Source organism: Myxocyprinus asiaticus, chromosome 45 (genome assembly GCF_019703515.2).
Source record: "Myxocyprinus asiaticus isolate MX2 ecotype Aquarium Trade chromosome 45, UBuf_Myxa_2, whole genome shotgun sequence".
Classification (NCBI taxonomy): domain Eukaryota; kingdom Metazoa; phylum Chordata; class Actinopteri; order Cypriniformes; family Catostomidae; genus Myxocyprinus; species Myxocyprinus asiaticus.
In genome coordinates, this window is record NC_059388.1 from 16,225,125 (window position 1) to 16,248,782 (window position 23,658).

General features: G+C 40.1%; 1 protein-coding gene across 1 annotated transcript in view; it reads left to right on the forward strand.

The window, feature by feature from the left end:
* The first annotated feature begins 2,627 nt into the window (after window positions 1–2,627).
* LOC127435463 (transcription factor SOX-5-like) overlaps window positions 2,628–23,658 on the forward strand; it is a 153,706-nt gene continuing 132,675 nt past the window's right edge. The window contains exon 1 of the mRNA XM_051688989.1: window positions 2,628–2,697. The gene's annotated coding sequence lies outside the window, so the exon portion shown is untranslated. The remainder of the gene's footprint in view (window positions 2,698–23,658) is intronic.

A 23,658-nucleotide genomic window follows, 5' to 3' on the forward strand; every position in this document is an offset into this window, starting at 1 on the left:
GTTGCCATATATTCACATGACCATGGACTGCCGTGCGCACACAAACACACGTATGTACAGACATGCAAATACAAATGAGATAACTGGGTGCAAAAAGCCGGACCATTATTCAGTTTATTTGCTTTTGGTAAATCTGATATGTGTGCATTGAAAATGGTATATGTACTTTTTTATGCCCATCGTGTGTTTACGCAACATTTGTAAACCAGGCCCCTGGTCTTCATTGATCTGGATTTTTAAAAGAATATCTGGGTGTCCTTAGTCTTCACAGAGGGAGCCACCTCTACTGAAAGTATTGCAAATTTCCCAATTCGGTTAACACATCAGAACGTATTAGAAGTCTTTTTATATGCTGTGATGCCATGTATAAAGCCCCTAGGACTGTGGCACCCACAGTTTGAACTAACTGTATAAACTGCTCGGTTACTGGACAAGTTGCCATTCACTCCTGCGGTTACCGACGCTTGGGGACCAGAGCTGCTGTCTCCGTGGTAACGGTGTGGCACTGTGGAGATCGAAGGCTGAAGTTCAGTTGTATTGATCTCGTGCTGTTCCTCCTGCGCACAGTCACTCTGAAAAATGGAGAGCGGGAGACAGAAAGTGAAAATGACTGAACGGTGGCGTTTTCCATTCTTTTCCCGTAGTGATCTGACACACACAAGTACACACACATACATGGACAAGGGGTCTACAGCGTGGACACAGTAGATATGGTACAAAAGTCTCGCATCCTACCTTCTATTGCCTACATAGGGCGCTGCCTAACTTTTATAACCTCATAAGTGAGTAATTTAAAATGTTCTACGTAGGCAGCGACTTGACTCAGAATTTGTTTCTATGGAATTCGACATTAGCATGTTGCTAAGCTAACAACGCAATTCTAGCATAAGCATAAAAACACAGCACACACAAGTATTGGGTAAAGCAATTCATAACTCAAGGGAAATAGATAATAAAATATGCATTCCTATTTACTGTATTACATCATTTACAACTAAAAATACTGCTCACATTTGGCACCACTTTGTGGACATTTCTCCTGGAAAATGGAGCTCACACATGCCCATACATTCAACAACACTTCCAACTTCAGTATCTAGGGGTGTTCAGTGTATGTCTCAGTGGGTAGCACTGTTGCCTCACAGCAAGAAGGTCCCCAGTTCAAGTCCAGGCTCACCCAGTGTGGAGTCTGCATGTTCTTGTGGGTTTCCTCCAGGTGCTCTGGTTTCCCCCACAGTCCAAAAACATGCAGGTTAAGTTGTGTAGGAGGCTTTCCTGGTATTAGAGACTGTAAATTACCTGTAGGTGAGAGTGTAAAAGTGTATGGCCATCTGCTCCAGCTCTATCCATGACCCTACATTGGACAAGTGGCTATAGAAGATGGATGGATGGATGGAGATATCTAAGGAGGCAGCATTTTAATGCCTATGCTTATGATTCCTTAAAATGCTGTCTTCGTAGGCAATTCACTAGGTTTTGAAACAGCAAGTTCATGAGCTACAGACTACATACAGTATAGTTTAAAAACTCCTGAAACGTCCTTTGAAAAGATATGAACACAAGTGCATTAGTACACACAAATAAATCAATAAAATCTTTGTGAAAGGTATCTGTGCTGCACTAAAGCTCTGCACAGTTTGATTAACAGATTTAAGGTCTCACTGTCTATACGTCTATCTCTCTTTCTTTTATCCCGCCACCCCCACCCATTCGTATCTCTCTCACATTTTCTATCTTCTCCATATTCTATTTGTATCACTATGATAGTTTCATATCTTGAGGCAATCTCTGGAGAAGAAAGCCTCCTACACTTTTATACAAAATGTCTGTAATTGCATTGATTGTTATCCTGAATGAAATGGATGGAAACCTTGACCAGGTGTCGCCCCTTTCGATGAATTCAGGTGCTTGCTAGCGCGTGAGTGATCTGTAGTTCAGTGTGGTTATTTGAAATGCAGACCCAGACAAATTGACTCTATGCTTTTTTTGTAAAGTTGACAAATTAGCGTCTTCACATCACCATTTATAGTGGATGTGTTGCCTTTGCTGTATTCTTTACTCTTAAATAAGGGTAGGGTAAATGTTATGGATACTGGTTTCTTTTGAGAAAGAACCGTAGATTGAGAGAGCAGGTCGTGATCATGGACAATGTAATCTTCCTCATGTTGCAAGGAATGTCTTTTAAAACTTTTTATTACTTTCCTTTTTCACTGCCCAGTTGAATCATGGCTAGTTGTCTGTTCAAAGTCGGGCAAAAGACTGTTAAAGACTTTTATGGGTTATTAGTTAGTTTTGAGCCATTGAGGTTGAAAATGGAAGTGTCCACTCTTTGAAGGGCAGAGATGGACAGTGGCGGCAGCCCCTCCTTTGCTAGGCTGTGGGGAGATTCTCTCTCTCTGGGCCACGGCTAATTGTGGAGAGTTCAGGAAGACCATAATTAGCACTCAGAGCCACACATGGCCACCAGATGTGCAGCTGGCCATAGCAGACTGCCACGTTTGCTGTCTCTCTGTCACTTTCTGTCTTTCTCTCTCGCTCTTAAATGCCTCCCCCCTCATCTTCCAACTTAATAATCTGCCCTTTGTTTCCACGCAGGCTATTGCTGATTAAGATGGCCCCTGCCTTGAAAAAGAAGTCACTGGTACTGAATAGCATTCTTTGTAACAAAGAGACAGAGAAAGCAAGAGAGAGAGACAGGTATGGGGTGGAGGGGGCATCTAGGGGGATTTTGTGTGTCCCTCTGGTATTTTTATGGCTTTTTTTGTGCAGTCTGAGAATTAGAGAGGGACACAGAGGTACCTTTTCCTGTTTGTTGACTGTACAACCATGCTGGATATTTTGGTTCTTTAAACCTGGGATGTTCATGAACGATACATGTTCAATCAATTAAATTGAATGGGAAAAAATAATTTCACAATAGTTCAAACATCATTGGTTTTCAGTTGATATGCTCTCTAAAGAAAGACATTCAGGCCTCATTTTCAGTGGGGATTTCTAAAGCGAGCATTACTGTTACTATTGGTCCTATTTAAGGTTTGTTCAAATCCATAATCCTAATATGTATGCAAATGCGAGAGCTTGGTCAATGCATTGCCAACGCCTGGTCTGGCTGAACATGCTTAACATGCGTTTTTGTGTTACTGTGGTGATAACAAACCTCAGTACACAAGGTGGCAATTGAGTTACCTTCAAAAGTCTGTGCCATTAAACTAGATGTGTTATTATTCAAGTTGCTGCTATAAATATATTGACTTTAACTTACTTGCTCAACATTATTGTCACCTTTACAGTAGTAGACTTAAAAGGGAAAACTCACAGTAGATGTGGACAGTTCAAACTAACGTCTGCTATAGCATCCCTTGTGGCACTGTTGAGAATGCAACGCATACTTGCGTTGTGTTACGATTTGCGGTCTGACACATATGGGATCGTGACAACACACAAAATCAAGCTTGCTTAGCTGAAAGAATCTGTGTTCACGTATGAGTAGAGTATGTTTCAGCCTTTAGTATTGAACTTAATTTGTCACTTTTGATAAAAACATCTGCTAAATGACTAAATGTAAATGTAAATCATCCCACGCATTTGTGATACAGATATCAATGAGGCCCTTTACAAAAAATATGGAGTTTTGGCAAACTTGCAGCAAATTTGCCACTCATTATTTTCACATGCAAATTTGTTGCAAATTGTTGCCAAAAGTTCTTTACCAGTAAAGGTGAACCTGCAGCAAACCTTTGGCAACAATGGACAATATGCTGCTACTGGCAAACACTTCCATGTCAAAGGGTTTTGCTAGCAGTGTTCATTTTTTCAGTTTTTTGTTTTAGTCATAGTTTTAGTCTTTTGACGAAAATGTCCTTTAAAATTAGTCAATATTTCGTCATCTCATATTCATTAGTTTAGTCAGTTTTAGTCTGACGAAAATGACAATTTTAGTCAACGAAAATAAAATATTTTTGTTGAAGACGATGTGCAAAATGGACAAAAAAATTTCAAATCGTAACAGACCAAACTTTAATCAAATATTCAAACATTTAAGGGAAAAGTTATAAACATTTTCTAATTAAAAATTTTTTCAAACATATAACTATACATAGACTACTGTCCTGAGCTCCAAAATAATAATGAATAGACTGAAGTATTAGCTACGTTTTAGAAGTTAGCCTACTGTACTCTGAATTCTTCATGCCTTAGAGACAAACATTTTCCGTGAAAGGATATTACATTGCATGTAGCGTGTTTCTTACGGAAACAGTGTTTTCATAACGCAAGTTACGCAATGCAAATTACGCATATTCTTACTAGCACGTTATTTAGTTCAAGCTCACCTGTTCATTTGCTTCACTGTGCAGATGTAAATTGTTATATTGTATATATGTTGTGGAATAAAATTATGTATAAATAGGATGCATTTGAATGAGGTTCATTTTGCCCGTGTTCAACTCACGCAGCTCAAGCAGAGAAATCCCCAATTATTAATGGGTTAAATGAATATATATCTATCTTTTTCTATATATATATTCTATTGATGTTTCTTCTTTTCATATCTTGCACTGTTAATGTCTTGCAGTATCATTTTTATCTCATCATATTTTCATCAATAGTGTGATTTTAAAAAATTGTTTAATTATGGCCATGATGCGCTTTTTTCATCTCGTTATTGTTAACGAACATTTTCATCAGATTTAGTTACGAGATTAACACTGTTTGCTAGAACTCTCGATTGATGTAAGGGACCTCATGTGCTTTCACTTTTTTAAGCGATCAGGCTAGCGATTTTTGCCTGGTGGACATTAAAATGGGCGAAAAAGACACTTGCTTTGAAGGAGGAACCCAAGCCATATTTAGGGACCAGTATATTGTAGTGCTCTTTTTACCTTAGCAACCATTAAACAATGCCCTAGCAACTACCCAGAACACTCTAGCATCATGACAGTGACTTTTGCATAGTATAGCACTAGGGGTGTAATGATTAATCGATCCAATAACCAACAATCCAACGTTATCGATACAACGTGTAAATATCGATATAGACTTTTTTTTTTAGATGTACCTTTATTGTAATACTCTCATGTCAGCCACGTCCATATGCATTTCCATCAGGTGATGAAGCAACCTTATTACATTAATTTCACTTTATGAGTGCTAAATATGCTTTTCAGGTGGGACACGGATGTCCGCAGGGTCTTTGAAGCCAAATTGTGCTCTGCTATTCGTGCGGCGTGTGCACGTGTCAACCGGTCTTCCCGCGAAACACGAGCTCCATTGACAGGATCCGTGCGAGTGCATCAACCGGGCTCTCCTTAAAATGTGAGCTCTCGTGACAAACGCAGAGCGGCTCACATGCGCGATTAATTCAGGCTACCATCGATATCATTGCGCATGCGACTCCTGCGCATGCGAGAATTTGCAATTTTAAAGTACCATGGAGCAGTTCAACAATGTGAAACATCTTGACAACGCCGACATCCTGAACAGCACTAATGAGGGAAAGAGAAATCACCTGCTCAACTTCAGCATCAGTTATAAGACTTTACACATCTACACATCAACACCCTTACTAACATTTATCCTGATTAACTGTAACAGAATTTTTTATTACAACTGTGGAAATTGTAGCCAAGAAAACCGTGGATAGCACGGATAGTTGGAAACAAGTCATGGGTATGTAAGTACTTTGAATTGGATTTAACTGAAAAATAAGCTGTAATTAAACGATTGATGATCACTCGTGTGTCGTTATTATTTTATATTATTATCGGTATAATGTTTTTCAACATCTGAAGTACATTTTTTTTTTGTGGATGTCCCAATGTGGATACTAAATTTGAACTTTTCAGAGAGCTCAATAAAATATAATATATATTATATAATATCGGAATATCGATCGCAGAGCCCTGAATCTAATCAAATCGGATCACGGCAGACTTTGAAGTATCGGCAAATATCGGATCGCAGGCCAAGAGAATCTATATAAGATTGTATCGTGATGAAAAGTCCGATTTACACCCTTATATAGCACCATGTCTTGTATGGTATGTATGGTGGGTAATTTACTATAATGTGTGTTTCCGCATATTTGTCTGTGGATGTGCATACCGTAATGCATATATGCTTGTACGTGCACATGTTGATGTATAAGTGTCCTTTTGTGCGTGATTTTGAATACGTGTACTTGTATAATTGTTTTTCTTGGTGTTTGTGCATGTGATATTAGGACAGTTGTATGTGTTGATATTGAATAAATAAAACTGCCTGTTCTTCAGCGGTCTCTGCTTCGATGTCAGAGTAGCAGTGGTTGCCATGGCACTGTTTACAAACACTTCTCCCTCCCTCCTAGCCTTTCTTCCCCTCAAGTGGAGGGGCTGGTGGGGAGGTGAGTACAATCGATTCACAATCGAACCAACATTACTCTGTTTGGAAGCTAATGCACTTTCGACTAAACTGAAAGAAAGAGAGGGGGAGAGGAGAAAAAAAAACAGAAAAAACAGTCAGAGAGTGCTATAGAGTGGTAAAGAAAGGGTTGTATTGAGGCAGAAAACATGTTCTCGGGGAAGAAATCAATTAAAACGAACCTTTAAATTACACTGCATGGCCGCGCAGCTTCTGTTAGGGGCAGGGGCACTGCTGTGGGCTGAGCGAGCGTTGAGCTGCGAAGGCCTGCGACTGCTGTGAAAAGTGCTGCAATAATGGCAGACTGGTGAGAGATGCCGACTTTTAGTGGCGCCCCCGCACTGAACTCTGTTCTGTGTGAGGTTTGCTTGGTTTATCGCCAAATTCTCATTTGCGTCTGGATGGCATTCCAATTTCGATTCAATACAATTGTATGTGTAAGGAGTCTTTCACAATAGCCATTGTCACCAAAAAGATTAACAGAACTGTATAGAGGTATAGAACTGTATGTATTGCACGCATACAAAACAGAGCCTCTCAATTGAATATCCGCAGTGTTACGTTAGAAAAAGAGCCCAACACTAAACTGCATCTCTTGAATATCCGCAGTTTTATGTTGGAAAAAGAGCCCAACACTAAACTGCATCTCAGGGTATGATAAGGAGCTTGTTATGAGCTTTAAAGGGGAAGTTCACCCAAAAATGCAAATTCTGTCATAATTTATACGCCTTTATGTCATTCCAAACCCATATGACTGACGTAGTTTCTTCATTTGAACATAAACGGAAATTTTGTGAAGAATGTCAATGCTGCTCTTTTCCATATAAAAAAAGCGTACAGTGACCAAGGCCTGTTAAACTCCAAAAAGAATAGAAAAGCACCATAAAAGTATCATAATATGAGTCCATACTCATTTGTGCATCATATACCAAGTCTTCTGAAGACAAACAATACAGTGTCATAAGTCATTGAAAATGGGTTTGGAAGGACATGAGGGTGAGTAAATGATGACGGAACCTTAATTTTGGGTGAAATATCCCTTTAATGAGGAACTGTGATGAGGTTCCTATTTTTAGAGTCCAAGAACAGCCTCCTTGTTGAGTTATTGGGGCTGTTATGGGCCCCGTTGTGGAGTTATGCTGTAGACCCCTCTACTCTATCAAAGACAGGCTTGTATACAGAGTCAGGATGTGTCCTCAGTTATGTGTCTGTACCACAGTGTCTTGTTTGTACAAGGCTGGCCTCAATGTTGTGTTGTTCTACAAGGCCATGTGGCTAGACACAGCTGAGTGGCTCTCAAAGGAGCCGCATCAAAGAGCCCTATATTCAGAAACAGACAGGTTGAGCATGTACCTGCGCACGAGAGACTGTTTGTTTAGAAACGGGAGGGTTATATTAAATGAAACATATTCAGCACTCTCAGGTAATTACATCAGCATGTAAAAGTCTAATTAATGATCTCCAGCGGGACAGATCTACTGACACTAATTAAATGCAGTCAATCCAGGATTCCCCTCTTCACAACCCCACCGCTTACACACAATTTGCAGACAGGTGAGTGAGTGTGTGTGCAGGGCTTAACACACACACACATATATATATATATATATATATATATATATATATATATATATATATATATATATATATATATATACATATAATTTTTAATTTTCAGTAATAGCTAGAAATATACAGATGTAATATAACTAAGGCTGTCAAACGATTAAACATTTTATTCGAATTAATTACATGGTATGTTGATTAATTAATCAAATTAATTGAATTAATCACATATATAAATATTTGCTGAGAAGGCCCTTCAAATAACAATAATTCAATATATAATAATTAAATAACTATAAAAAGTTATTTAAATAATTACATATAATTTTATACATATATATATTAGGGCTGTCAGAATTTACACGTTAATGCATGCGATTAATTTAAATATTTCAACACATTAATTTTTCTTATCGCAATTTACGCATTTACCGTTAATACAGCATAAACCAGCATAAACACTGGTGTGAGAGGCAGAACCTTTGTACTTGGAGCCTACAAGCTTATCATAAAACAGCATAACGTGGCGTTCTCATCGACATTCTACGGGCAGTACTGTCGTAACACGCTAGTTGACTGTTATGCTCTCTTCTGTGATAGAGGTTATCTCAGTAAATAAAAGAATCTCGGACAGCGCTTCCCTGTAAATGATCAAATGATGGAAAAAGAAACTCTAGTGCTAAGTATTTTTTAGCCTATGTAAGGTGCATTTTAATTAACACAGAAGCACACCTGTCTCAAGATGTGAGAGGTAGGACTCAAACGTAGAGAAATCCAGTTTATGTAAGGGAAGTCTAAGAGGAATGTCCTGGGAGGACAAACAGACCTTCTGGCCACACATGTAAACTGGGGGCTTAGAACGGTGGTGGTCCGCTGACACTTTGTTCTGATCACCAGCCAGTCCGGAGAAGGTCTTCTCTGGCGACTCTCCAGGTGCGACGGCATCTCTGGATGAAGGTGTGTGTAGATGGAACAACAGCGTTGGGTTCTTGGGAGGGAAACAATGGGGGCTGGTAGCCTAAACTGTACTGTAAGGGTGACAGACCTGTAGAAGAGACAGGAAGGGAATTATGTGCATACTCAACCCAGGTCAATTTGGAACTCAAATTGATGGCTCCCGAGATGTCACGCAGTGCAGGACCCTCTCCAGATCTTGGTTAGCTTGCTAGTTGTTAGTCTGGGGATGAAACCCGGATGAGAAGCTCGCAGTCACTCCCATCTGTCAACAGAATTCTGTCTAAAACCTTGACATGAATTGGGGCCCCCTGTCAAAGACCATGTCTATCGGGAGGCCATGAATGCGAAAGATGTGATCTATGACAACGGCCGCTGTCTCCCTTGCTGAAGGTAATTTGGGGAGGGGAATGAAATGAGCCGCCTGTGTGAACCTGTCCACCACAGTCAGAACAACTGTGTTGCCATTGGATGGGGGTAAACTGGTGTCCAGATCCATGGCAATTTGTGACCAGGGTCTCGAAGGGACTGACAGTGGTTGGAGGAGCCCCGCAGGGGGTCGACTGGAAGTCTTGTTACTGGCTCAAACAGGGCAAGCCGAAATGAACTGACGAGCATCCCGTGCCAGTGAGGGCCACCAGAACCATTGCTTTATCAACACTTGAGTACGAGCAGCTCCTGGGTGACAAGCCAGGTTAGAGGAGTGACCCCACCGGAGGACGTGAGTTTGGACCGATTTAGGAACAGATACTCTGATCACTCCAAAGGATTGATAACGCTACTCAATGCAGAGCAGACATTGGACTCAATATCCCAGGACACAGCGGCCACCACTCTTTCAGATGGAACGACGGTGTCTGGAGAAACTGAGGTACTATCGATTTCAAAAGAGCGGGACAGTGAATTGGGTTTGAGGTTTTTGGATCCGGCGCGATTCAAGATGGTAAACATATCTACCAAAAAAGAATGCCCAGCGAGCCTGTCTAGAATTTAGATGCTTTGCGGTTCGGATGTATTAACGGTTCTTGTGATCGGTCCAAACCACGAAAGGCACCCCCGAACCCTCCAACCAAAGATGCCACTCACCCAACGGCAACCTAACAGCCAGCAATTCTCAATGTCATAATTCCGTTCCATAGGGGTGAGATGGTGTGAAAAGAAAGCACAGGGGTGCATCCTCCCATCCAACGGAGATCTCTGGGACAAAATCGCCCCAACCCCTACCTCCGACATGTCCACCTCCACCACAAACTGACTAGTCAGGTCAGGATTAACCAGAATTGGAGCAGAAACAAAGCTGCTTTTTAATTTCTCAATGCAGTTTTAGCCTACGACAACCAACAGAACCGAGTTTTGGTGGCGGTTAAACTCATCAGAGGAGCGGCAATCTGACCAAAATTTAGAATGAGCCGCCAGTAAAAATTGGAAACCCCTGAAACCACTTGACCACTTTAAGAGAATCTGGGGTTGGCTAATCAGCAACAGCTTTTACCTTGCCATTAGATGAGAGGATGAACCCCAGGAACGGAACCGACTGTGCATGAAACTCACACTTTGCCTTGATGAACAGATGATTCTCCAGCAGCCACTGGAGCACTCTCCTGATGGCTGGACATGGTCACAAGTAATTTGGGAGAAGATCAGAATATTGTAGAGGTAAACAAACTGGTTGACCATCATTAACAAGTGCCTGGAAGACGGCTGGCGCATTTGAAAGGCCGAAGGGCATGATCAAATATTCAAAATGCCCAGTGGGCATGTTGAAAGCTGTCTTCCATTTGGCCCCTCCCTGATCCGAACAAGGTGATAAGCATTGCGAAGTTCCAACTTCGTAAAGACGGAAGCTCCCTATAAGAGTTTGAAGGTCGAGGACATCAACGGCAAAGGATAACGATTCTTAACCGTGTTGTCATTCAACCCCCGATAATCTATGCAGGGATGCAAAAAGCCAGTGTTCTTCTCCGTGGCCTCCCTCTCATGGCTAGAGAGCGAATAAAGATGTCCTCGAGGCAGAGAAGTGCCAGAAAGGAGATCAATAGCACAGCTGTATGAGTGGTGTGGAAGCAGAGAAGCAGCTCAGGACTTTCTGAACACTGCCGTCAAGTCGTGGTAGACCTTGTGTACCTCTGTGAGAGCCATCGGCTCCTCCTGCAACATAAAGCAAGACAAAACAGGGGAGAGACCAGAACAAAGATATTGTAACAGACAGAATGGACTCCAGGTTAACACAGAATTCTCAAACCAATCAAAATGTGAATTGTGTTTTACCAGCCACGAGTGTCCCAAGACCACTGAAGCAGAAGGAGAGTGGATGATGTAGAACTGGATCTCCTCCACATGGTTCCCGGAGATGGTGAGTATGAGGGGAGCAGTGATATGAATGACCTTGGTAAGAGGAGTTCCACATAGTGTGTTGGCAGAGATAGGGTCCTTTAACGGAATCTTGAGAATGGCCCACTGAGAAACCAGGTTAAAGTCCAAGAAATTACCTTCAGCTCCAGAGTCGACAAGTGTTGAAATCTGATGAAGTGTACTCCTATACTGCAACCTAGCTGGGAGGAGAGTCTTACTTGCGGAGGATTTTTCCAGTGGTGTTACACTCACCAGTAACCCCCTTCCTACTGGTGAGCAGTGTCTTTTACCAGACTAGATGCGGTGGTGTGCCCCGGTCATCCACAATAAAGGCTGAGGCCATTGGTAAGGTGGCAATAGCATTCCTTGGGCGATAGCCAAGCTCTCCCAATTTGCATGGGTTCCTCCTCCGACACAGGTTCAGGCGGCACAGCAGACGATGGAGACAACCCCATAGTGGCTGTGCAGTCGCTGAACAGATTAACCTGGCGACAATGGACTGCTAGCCTGTTGTCCACTCTGATAGCTAGGTCAACCAAGTAATCCAAGTGAGTGGGGAGTTAGATGGCATAGATCTCATCCTTGACCCGGTCAGAGAGGCCATGCAAGAACCTGTCCCACAAGGCTTGCTCGTTCCAACCATAGGATGCGGCGAGAGTGTGGAACTCAATCAAAAAGCCAGAAACAGACCAGTCACTACCTCTGGCAGCGCAGTGAAACACCTTACAGAGTTCCACTGAGAAGGAACAAAAGCCAAGCAGCACCTGTGATTGTTGTTCCAAACCGCCGTTCCACACTCACGAGCCCTGCTGATGAGAAGGGTAATGACGTATGCCACCTTAGCATTCTCAGACGGGAACAGTGACGGCTGGAGAGCAAATAACAGAGAACATTGGGACAGGAAATCCCAGCAAGTTTTAGGCTCACCAGAATAAGAGGCAGGCGGATTCAACCTGGGCTTGCAGTGTCTGGAGACATTGGGTTCTGCTGCAGAGGTAGCGGCAGCTTCGGTGGTGGAGGGACCGGTCTTGGGAGAGAGCTGTAGTTGTTGTACGAGCGATGTTAATTCAGCTATCTGCCCAGCCATGTCCTTAATCGCTTGACCAGATGCTGCGAGTTGTTCCTGCTGACTACTGAAGAGGGCACCTTGTTGAGCGATGGCATTGCAAAGATTGGATTCCTCCACTGAGTCCATGACTGGCCAGTTTGTTCTGTCACAAGATGTGAGAGGTAGGACTCATACGCAGAGAAATCAATATAACAGTCTTTATAGAAAACAAAGCGAAGAGTTGCAGTAATGAGAAAATAATCTCGGACGGAGAATGGCGTCGATGAGGCAAACAGATGAGAAGGTGAGTATAATCCACAGGATAGAGAATAACAGTCCAGAGAGAAATGTAATCCACCAACTGGTAAATCCACACTGGTGATCTGGGCATGAGAACACTAGCCAGACCGACAGAGAGGTGAAACAAACATGAGAAACTCTGTTTCTGGTGACCAACACGACACGAGAGGGAGAATATATAGGCAGCGGTAATGGGAAACAGGTGGGAGTGATTACCTTGTGAGCGGCGTGAATGAGCGTTGCCATTAAAGGATATAAAAAGATATCCAAAGCCTTGAAAATGCCAGTCATTGCTGTTCAATCACTTATTAAGAAGTGGAAAATTCGGGGATCTCTCGATACCAAGCCAAGGTCAGGTAGACCAAGAAAGATTTCAGCCACAACTGCCAGAAGAATTGTTCAGGATACAAAGAAAAACCCACAGGTAACCTCAGGAGAAATACAGGCTGCTCTGGAAAAAGACGGTGTGGTTGTTTCAAGGAGCACAATACGACGATAATTGAACAAAAATTAGCTGCATGGACGAGTTGCCAGAAAGAAGCCTTTACTGCGCCAATGCCACAAAAAAGCCCAACAATGCCCGACAACACCTTGACACGCTTCACAGCTTCTGGCACACTGTAATTTGGAGTGACGAGACCAAAATAAAGCTTTATGGTCACAACCATAAGCACTCTGTTTGGAGAGGGGTCAACAAGGCCTATAGTGAAAAGAATACCATCCCCACTGTAAAGCGTGGTGGTGGCTCACTGATGTATTGGGGGTGTGTGAGCTCTGAAGGCATGAAGAATCTTGTGAAAATTGATGGCAAGATGAATGCAGCATGTTATCAGAAAATACTGGCAGACAATTTGCATTCTTCTGCACGAAAGCTGCGCATGGGACGCTCTTGGACTTTCCAGCAAGACAATGACCCTAAGCACAAGGCCAAGTTGACCCTCCAGTGGTTACAGCAGAAAAAGGTAAAGGTTCTGGAGTGGCCATCACAGTCTCCTGACCTTAATATCATCGAGCCACTCTGGGGAGACCTCAAACGTGCGGTTCATGCAAGACGACCAAAGACTTTGCATGACCTGGAGGCATTTTGCCAAGACGATTGGGCAGATATACCACCTGCAAGAATTTGGGGCCTCATAGACAACTATTACAAAAGACTGCACGCTGTCATTGATGCTAAAGGGTGCAATACACAGTATTAAGAACTAAGGGTATACAGACTTTTGAACAGGGGTCATTTCACTTTTTTCTTTGTTGCCATGTTTTGTTTTATGATTGTGCCATCCTGTTATAACCTACAGTTGAATATGAATCCCATAAGAAATAAAAGAAATGTGTTTTGCCTGCTCACTCTTGTTTTCTTTAAAAATGGTACATATATTACCAATTCTCCAAGGGTATGCAAACTTTTAAGCACAACTGTGTATATATATATATATATATATATATATATATTAGAATACAGTATATTGTTTATTTGCATATTATTGAACATTAGCTAATCCATTTTGCAATTTAATTTGTCAATCAGTACGAGATTATTATAAGGGCTTTTCTAAGGACGTGTCAGTGTACACTTGCATCAGCTTTTGGAGTCTTAATTTGGTTGTGTCGCATTGTAAACATACAATTTTATAGGTCGCTGTGTCAAGTTAAAAGTAGTTTAATGCTTAGAAAAAACATGCCTTGAGGCCCCTGCATTCAGATTTGCGGTCTAATAAGTTGTGTTTTAAATGCAAAAACGCGTTCTCATATTGTGTCAGCTGGGTGAGTGTGGTATGTTCTCTGTTTAAGCTGCACATTGCCTATTTAGTTGAAGTTTCGCTTACTGCCCCCTGGACAAAACAGGTGGTACTTCAAGCTTGAATTGCTCAGGAATCTTCCTTTTTACTGTCCGGGGACATGATTAATTGTGTTAATTTTTTTAACGCAATATTTTTTATATAATTAATTGCACTGAATTAACGTGTTAAATCGACAGCCCTAAATATAACAATATAACAAACTTTTGTTGGAAAATATGCCGTTCGATGTAAATAATTAGTGATTTGTTTATAATTTTCAAACCATTCTAAATTATGCTTCCAAGACTATCACAAATTATTCTAGGAATTTGTATCCGGCTATATGGCAATACCTTGGTGACAAGTTTAAATTAGCACTATTTGTAACAACAATGTACAATGCATCACAGAATACCAATTGTTTAAAGGGATAGTTCACCCTAAAATGAAAATTCCAGTTGTTCCAAAAGGAAATGTTGCAATATAACAGCTTCAGTCACCATTCACTTTCACTGTATGAAAAAAAAAAAAAAAAAGCAATGAAAGTGAATGTTGACTAACATCTTTTTGTTCCACAGAAGAAAGTCATATAAGTGTGTAACAACAAAAGGGTAATTAATGATAGAATTTTGATTTTTATGTGAACTCTGCCTTTAAGTTTGTAATTTAAAAAAACATATGTCCAAGATCAACAAATGTAAGATTTAGTGACAAACACAGCACTGGCGCCATAGGGCCGTCATTTCTCTTGCACTGGGCCAGGTCATCCTTATTGTTGAGCCCTGGTTTGTAAAAGCTGGTATTTAGGAAAGACGGTAGAGAATAGATATAAATCGGATACAACTGTATGTAGCATAGTGTCTCCGTCTGTTTTAAGGGTGGACCTCCTGTGGCATTTTTCTATCTTTCAGTCACTGCCCTTTGACCTTGAAGTCCTTCTCTGATGACTTTGTGTGCGCGCATCTGGTTTAGAGTGACTTGTGCGTGGTTACAGTACTAATTTACTACCTCACAGTTTGTGTCTCTTCTAATTAAGGCCAAGTCATGGCAGACTAGACCTGGGCCCCATCTTACGTCTGCTCCTTATTATACATCGAGCCCCACACACACACGGAGGGATTACCCCCAGGTCCAGTTTAATCGCTTTCTTCCTTCAAGTGCAGGCTGGGGGGTGGAGCATGCTAATTCTGGCAGGGGGTCGCCTAGGTAGCGAGGGGCTGCAAGTGTGGGACAATGGCAGTGTGCAGGGCATTGATTTGAACCATACCTCTGCACATTCCTCTACTAAACACAATGAAGTGCATTATCCTGCTTAACTAACCCCCCCTTCTTCCCGACCCCTTTCTTCTTCTCTCTCCAACAAAGAGCCTTTCACCCGGTAATGTCTAAAGCTTCTCGTCCCACATACTAACTGTTCTCACCTTGAACACACACATATACACACGTATGTACTGTATATATACAGACCAACATAGTTGCTTGGTAGACATAGGAACCCAATGTTTAAACATTCTGAAAGGGTATTGTGCCATGTCATAAACCTTTAGTGGTTAAACGAATAGTTCATCATCATTTACTAACTCTCATGTTGTTCCAAATCTGTTTGACCTCTGTGGATTTTAAAAGGAGATGCTTTTCCATACAATTAAAACATTATCAAACCTTATAAATGTAGGCCATATGACTTGTGTGCTATATTCTAAATCTTCAGAGGCCAAACGAAAGCTTTCTTTTAAATTTAACACATTATTTACTGAAAATCTTCCTCTCCAGTAGGGGTGGGTAAAAATACAGATTTTCCGATGCATCGCAGTCTTCATTTGAATGATCTCGATGTAGATACTGAAACCCAAGATCTGTCTTTTACTTTATGCGCAACACTCTACTACAGGGGTACAAGGACAATTCAATCTGGACCGAGATCTAAATCTTTGTGCTAGTTAGCTGACACCTGGCTAATTGATTGTGTAATCATACATGTATAAAAGGTATGCTTACACACGCTTGGTGTGAATGGCCCTTTAAACTAGCATGTTAAATGTCTGCAACAGAATCATATGAGCAAGCAAAAAAAATATATAGCCAGTATTTATACCCTTTCCCGCACCGCACATGTTGCCACTCTTCCCCACATTTATGTGAGTAGACATGAGGTGCTGCATATAGTAGTAGAGCTGCAGACGCGGTTATTTTAATGACAGTAGACTGTAGCGGAGACATACAGAGAGCACAGCAGTATTGATGGATACCGACATCTTTCGCTAAAATACACAGCAGAAAACAATAATTCATCTTCATGTGTCTGATATGACTCTGACAGTTCAGCTAAGCCAGGTTTGTGACAGGACAATTTAATGTGGCTCCAGAGTGCCTTTAGACTATAAAAAAAAAAAATGTTACGAGTCTTTGTTTTCATTTTGTGAAAATTAATAAGAGATTTCATCATCTCTGGCATGGATGGCAAGGAAAGACATCCAAAACTTTGAAATGACAAGTTCTCTGCTTAAGATGAGAATGTTTCCATTATTTTATAGTCAGCCCATACTTAACTACAGCAGACAGTATTTTTAAGCTGCACTGTTGTGATGTACATTGTTTGTTTGTTGTTGGTTCTCATTTTGAGGAAAATATATATTCTGAATGTAAAAATATTCAAACACAAATACTGGACTGCTATCACTCAGCTTCAAAACGTACAGTTCATCTTATCTCCTAATAATTATATCAAAGGGTACTTGATTGACGAACCCTCATCTATTGTATTTTTTTGGCTGAAGATTCCCCATACTCCACTACTTTGGTAGTCTCTGGGACACCAGTGTCCTCATCCTTGCCCAGTTGTGAAGAGACTATTTTGACTGTTTAGGATTTTATTTTCTTCTGTTACAAAGTACTAATGCTGCCAACTTGGAAATGTATTATAACTATTCCAAAAAAATAAAAATAAAATTGTTATTATATCATAGCCTTACTGACTACTGACACAGTGTAAGTTATAATTGTCCGGACCTTTTCTGTGAAGGAAATGTCAAGACCGGACCTCTTGGAACTTTAATTGAATACCCTTGCGCTACTACAATGAGAGGTAATCACCTACATTTGCAACCAAATTTCATGCTATGTGACTAAAATGTATATACACCGATCTGCCACAACATTAAAACCACCTGCCTAATATTTTGTAGATCCCCCTCATGCCGCCAAAACAGCGCCAACCCGCATCTCAGAAAAGCATTCTGAGACTGGCACCAACAATCATGCTACAGTCCAAATGCATTTTTTTTTCCCCATTCTGATGGTTGATGTGAACATTAACTGAAGCTCCTGACCCATATCGCCATGATTTTATGCACTGCACTGCTGATTAGATAATCGCATGGATGATTGTTGGTGCCAGATGGGCTGGTTTGAGTATTTCTGTAACTGCTGATCTCCTGGGATTTTCATGTACAACAGTCTCTAGAATTTACTCAGAATGGTGCCAAAAACAAAAAACATCCAGTGAGCAGCAGTTCTGTGGACGGAAACACCTTGTTGATGAGAGGTCAACAGAGAATGGCCAGACTGGTTCGAACTGACAAAGTCTACAGTAACTCAGATAACCGCTCTGTACAATTGTAGTGAGAAGAACGGTATCTCAGAATGCTATTCTGAGATTCGGGTTGGCGCTGTTTTGGCGGCACGAGGGGGACCTACACAATATTAGGCAGGTGGCTTTAATATTGTGGCTGATTGGTGTATTTGGCAACTGGCTGGTAAATGTTTACATTTTACTCACCAGTAATCATGTAGTATAGTGGTGAAGTATTCAGCAGCGAGATCCTTTCACTGCGTGTTGAGAGTAAAATTGGTTCCGTGTAATGCGTCCAAACACGAGACCAACGCAACCCATTTGTCATTGAATAATGTCTCTTTTAAAACCCTTTCTGTTCCTTACAGTCAGTTGTCGATCAAAAACCACAAACAATGAACATTTAATTCTAATCAGGCATTGCACAGATGATATAAAGCCATTCCAGTTTCTCAGGTTAACATGCGCTAATTTAAAGATGCTGTTTTCACAAATGCTGAGTTTCCTTAAAGAGACAGTACTGGTTTTTAGTATGTGTTCAACAATTCAAGGTTAATACCTGTAAATAGTACAAATTATGCAATTATACAATAAACATGTAACAAAATACAATATATGCAATACAATATCATATTTGTTGATTAAATACTTTGATATATTTATTTTTTAAAAGCTAAAAATATGACCAAAATGATGAAAAACTAATAAAATATAATTAGTAAAATGTATATTTTTGTAATTTACCTAGTTAGAAGGTCCCTTGTATAATTTACAGCATTAGCTGGGAGAGAATTTCTTTCATATGTAAGCAAAATGGACATTATAATGGAAATATACCAATTTGAATTGATATCGAATTGAGAGCTTGTGAATCGGAATCGAATCAAATCAGGAAATCTGTATCAATACCCACCCCTACTCTCCAGCGTAGCTCTTAAATCTAATTTGCTCTTCTGCATATTCAAACTTTCAATGTCGCGTTTAGCTTCAACGTGAACAGTGCCTTTCAAGCATTTTTTTTTTAATAAGCACAAAGCAGAAATGAGAACCACAGTGGAAAGTGAATATTTTTTTCTAAATAACCACTTAAAGGAACAGCTCACCCAAAAATGAAAATTCTGTTATAATTTACTCACCATCATGTTGTTGCAAACCCACATGATTTTCTTTCTGTGTAACACAAAAGTAGATGTTAGACTGTATGTTAGTCTTTGTCACCATTCACTTTTACTGCATCTTTTTTCATACAATAAAAATGAATTGTGACTGAGGCTGCCATTCTGTCTAACATCTCCTTTTCGTGTTCCACAGAAGAAAGAAAGTCATACATGTTTGAACTATCCCTCTAAATTTTGATCACTCAAAGCTATTGTATGACTGACTACTTGTTCTACTTGGTTTACTATTATGAACTACCTTTATGGTGCTTTTGCTGTGCTTTTTTGTTTGTCCTTTTTGGAGCTTGACAGACCCTGGTCATGTTTGCTTTCATTGAATGGTAAAGAGCACCCAAGACAATCTACCTAACATCTCCTTTTGTGTTCCAGAGAAGAAAAAAAGTCATACATATTGGAACAATAAAAGGGTTGGGTTAATGATTACAGAGTTTTCATTTCTGGATAAAACAGGATAAGTGATTTCCTGTCTTTAAAAAGACAGTTCCCTCTTCATTTTTATCTATCTATCGGTTCAGACAGAGGCCTCATTATGCACTAAATGGCAGGGGAATTTATCTTTGTATCTGTTTCTTAACAAGCACGTATTATCCTTTAACTCATGCAGCTGTGTGTTTGCATATCAGTGGGAGAGAAAGAGCAAAAACCGTTTAAAATAGATCTATCGGACTCCTTCACTGTGTAAACAGCAGTGAGTAGACAGTGTCGGACTCGAGCATCAAGTCCAAATATATTCTAGAACCGTTTGGCTAATTAAAGCCATCCTTCCCCATGTACAAGTGAACAAATCCGCTGTCTTAATTATTATAATTGGCAGCAACATCCTTTCAGATTGCTGCACAAAATAAAGATGAAATTGAATCGCATGCTGTCACTTGTTAACGAGGTCGTCAGTCAAGCAGCGCAGCTAATTCCAACAGGAGGGAGATTTCTCTTCAGAGCAGTGCAGTGATTTTGCACCAGCGAATCCAGGAGACACTCAAACACACACCGCACTGGGGTTCCCCAATGCTATCACACACACGCACACTCCGCTATCCTCTTCTTGTAACTTCCTGAACACAAGTGTGGGCCTGTTTACACTTTCCTATTTGATTGAGTTTTCATATTCAATATACACTTGGAACACAGCCATTTCTGTTCTCTTACACTAACCAGTTGGACACTGTTTTAAACGTCTGACTGCATTTGCATTTTCCCTGTACTATCCATCGAGGTCGCTCCACACGCTAACTGATTTGGCTTCATTTTAAAAGAACAAGTTTTAACAGCTTCCGTCAGAAACTGTACATCTGTATTTGAGAGAGAGAGAGGATGTTGTACATGTGCATTCACATAAGTGTGTTGTCTCTGTGTGTGTGTGTGTGCGTGTGCGTGTGTGTTGAATGGGGCCGATTGAATTAGAGTAATTAGAGACAGCTCAAAGTGTCAGTATTAATCACACTGCAGTCTCATTATGGGCCCTGCACATCATTCCTTTCATCTCGTAATGATCCTCAGTCACAGAGTCACACATATTAACCCACATTCCCCGTTTCTGTGCTCTCTCTGTGTCTCCCCCTCCCTCTCACACACTTACATACTGTATATATAAATACATATAGGGCTAATTAAAGGTATTCACCCCCTCAGAACTCTTTGATTTTTTTTGTGTTACAGCACAAACCATGATGTGTTTTAAAATGTTTTAGCACTTGTCAACTTGAAGTACTCCATAACCGACTGTCCTCCAAAACTGATGATCTAGACAATAAAATCTGAAGTTTGGAGAGACCTACACGTACTCTAAAAGGAGTTGCAGACTTCCATGACAGAGATGGAAGAACCTGTGCATTAGTCAACAAGAGCAAGCACAATTCAATCTTACCGACAGAAGGATTGCAAGAACAAAGCCTTTGTTGACGACACTCATATCTCGGCTGGTGTTTGCCCAAAGGCATGTGAAAGCCTCAAAAATTTGGAGGAATATTATATGGTCTGATAATACCAAAATTGAACTTTTTGGACCTTAAGCACAATGTTTGGCACAGACCTAAATAAAAAACAATGTATTAGAACACCACCCTCACAGTGGAGCACAGTGGATACTTTGGGGATCCCTCTCTGGGGCAGGCACTGGAAAACTCATAAAGATAGGAGGGGGGAAATGGATGGACCGAAAACAAGAAAAAGAAAAATGCTTTAGGAAAGCATGCTGTAATCCGGAAGATCACTGGGATCCAGAAAATAACTCCTGTTCCAACAGGACAATTACCTGTAACATACTACAGTAGTCACATTGGAGTGGCTTAAACTCAAAATGGTTCATGTCCTGAAGTGACCTCAGTCCAACTAAGCACTTGTGGAATGACTTGTGTATGGCTGTTTAAAAACATTTGAAGATCCATCGAACTTGATATAATTTTTATTTTTATTTATTTATTGCACACACACACACCAAAAAAAAAAATAGAAAAGTCAGTGTCAACATGCTGACAGAGACCAAAAGTGAGAAATAGCATTAAAGGTGGTCCTACCAAATATAATAAATATGATGTGTGTGTGTGTGTGTGTGTGTGTGTGTGTGTGTCTATATATGTGTATATATATATATATATATATATATATATATATATATACACACACACACAACCGGTCAAAAGTTTTGAAACACTTACTCATTCTTTATTATTATTATTTTTCACATTTTAGAATAATAGTAAAGTCATCAAAACTATGGAATAACATAAATGGAACTATGGGAATTATGTTGTGACTAAACAAAATCCAAAATAAATCAAAACTGTGTTATATTTTAGGATCTTCAAAGTAGTCACCCTTTGCCTAGAATTTGCAGACATGTACTCTTGACATTTTCTCAACCAACTTCTTGAGGTATCACCCTGGGATGCTTTTTAAACAGTACTGAAGGAGTTCCCATCTATGTTGGGCACTTATTGGCTGCTTTTCTTTATTATTTGGTCCAAGTCATCAATTTCAAAAACTTTTTTTTTTTTAAATAAATGTTAGTTTTATAATGAAATAAATTAATATGTTGGCACAATTATATTTTTGTCTACAAAACTAATTTCAAACATTTAAGCATACGTCTTCAGATCAAAAGATTTTTAAGATCATGAGAAACATTTCAGGCAAGTGTTTTGAAACTTTTGACCGGTAGTGTATATATTTGTATATGTAAATATTATGTTCCATAATTATATCAAATGTTTTTTTTGTTTTTGTTTTTTGGGCCTTTTACTGCTGTCGGTGGTGCCTTTTTCACATGGTATCAAATCAATTATATTTCTAAGTAGGAAAACAATTTCACTAGACACAGAATAGCACATAATAGTACACAAATAAAACAAATAACCATTAATTCTTATGTAGGCTTTTTATGGTAATACAAGACAATGTGTTAACATGAACATAACTACACTCATATTAGCCATGAAATGCTTAACAGTTTACTGCGTAATATGTATGTATTAGATTATTAACTAGAGTAATTATAAAGTTTTAACAATTTTCATAGAAGCCTAATGAAAGCAACATTAATGAGACCTATTAATTTAAATACAAATATAACATCAAGTTACCACACCATGGTTCTTAGTAGTGTACTGTACACCATGCCAGCAAGAAACTTACCCTGATATACATTTTGTAATTTCATGTGGGACTATGATTACAACAGGCAATATTTTTATGGAAAAAATATATTTCTTACACATTTTACAGATGTTCTGTATATACAGTTGTGCTCAAAGGTTTGCATGCCCTTGGAGAATTGGTAATATATGTACCATTTTTAAAGAAAACATGAGTGAGCAGGCAAAACACATTTCTTATGGGATTCATATTCAACTGTAGGTTATAACAGAATGGCACAATCATAAAACAAAACATGGCAACAAAGAAAAAAATGAAATGACCCCTGTTCAAAAGTCTGCATACCCTTAGTTCTTAATACTGTGTATTGCCCCCTTTAGCATCAATGACAGCATGCAGTCTTTTGTAATAGTTGTCTGTGAGGCCCCAAGTTCTTGCAGGTGGTATAGCTGCCCATTCGTCTTGGCAAAATGCCTCCAGGTCATGCAAAGTCTTTGGTCATCTTGCATGAACCACGTTTTTGAGATCTGGAGAGGTCAGGAGACTGTGATGGCCACTCCAGAACCTTCACTTTTTTTCTGCTGTAACCACTGGAGGGTCAACTTGGCCTTGTGCTTAGGGTCATTGTCATACTGGATAGTCCAAGAGCATCCCATGCGCAGCTTTCGTGCAGAAGAATGCAAATTGACTGCCAGTATTTTCTGATAACATGCTGCATTCATCTTGCCATCAATTTTCACAAGATTCCCCGTGCCTTTAGAGCTCACACACCCCCAAAACATCAGTGAGCCACCACCATGCTTCACAGTGGGGATGGTATTCTTTTCACTACAGGCCTTGTTGACCCCTCTCCAAACAGAGTGCTTATGGTTGTAACCATAAAGCTCTATTTTGGTCTCGTCACTCCAAATTACAGTGTGC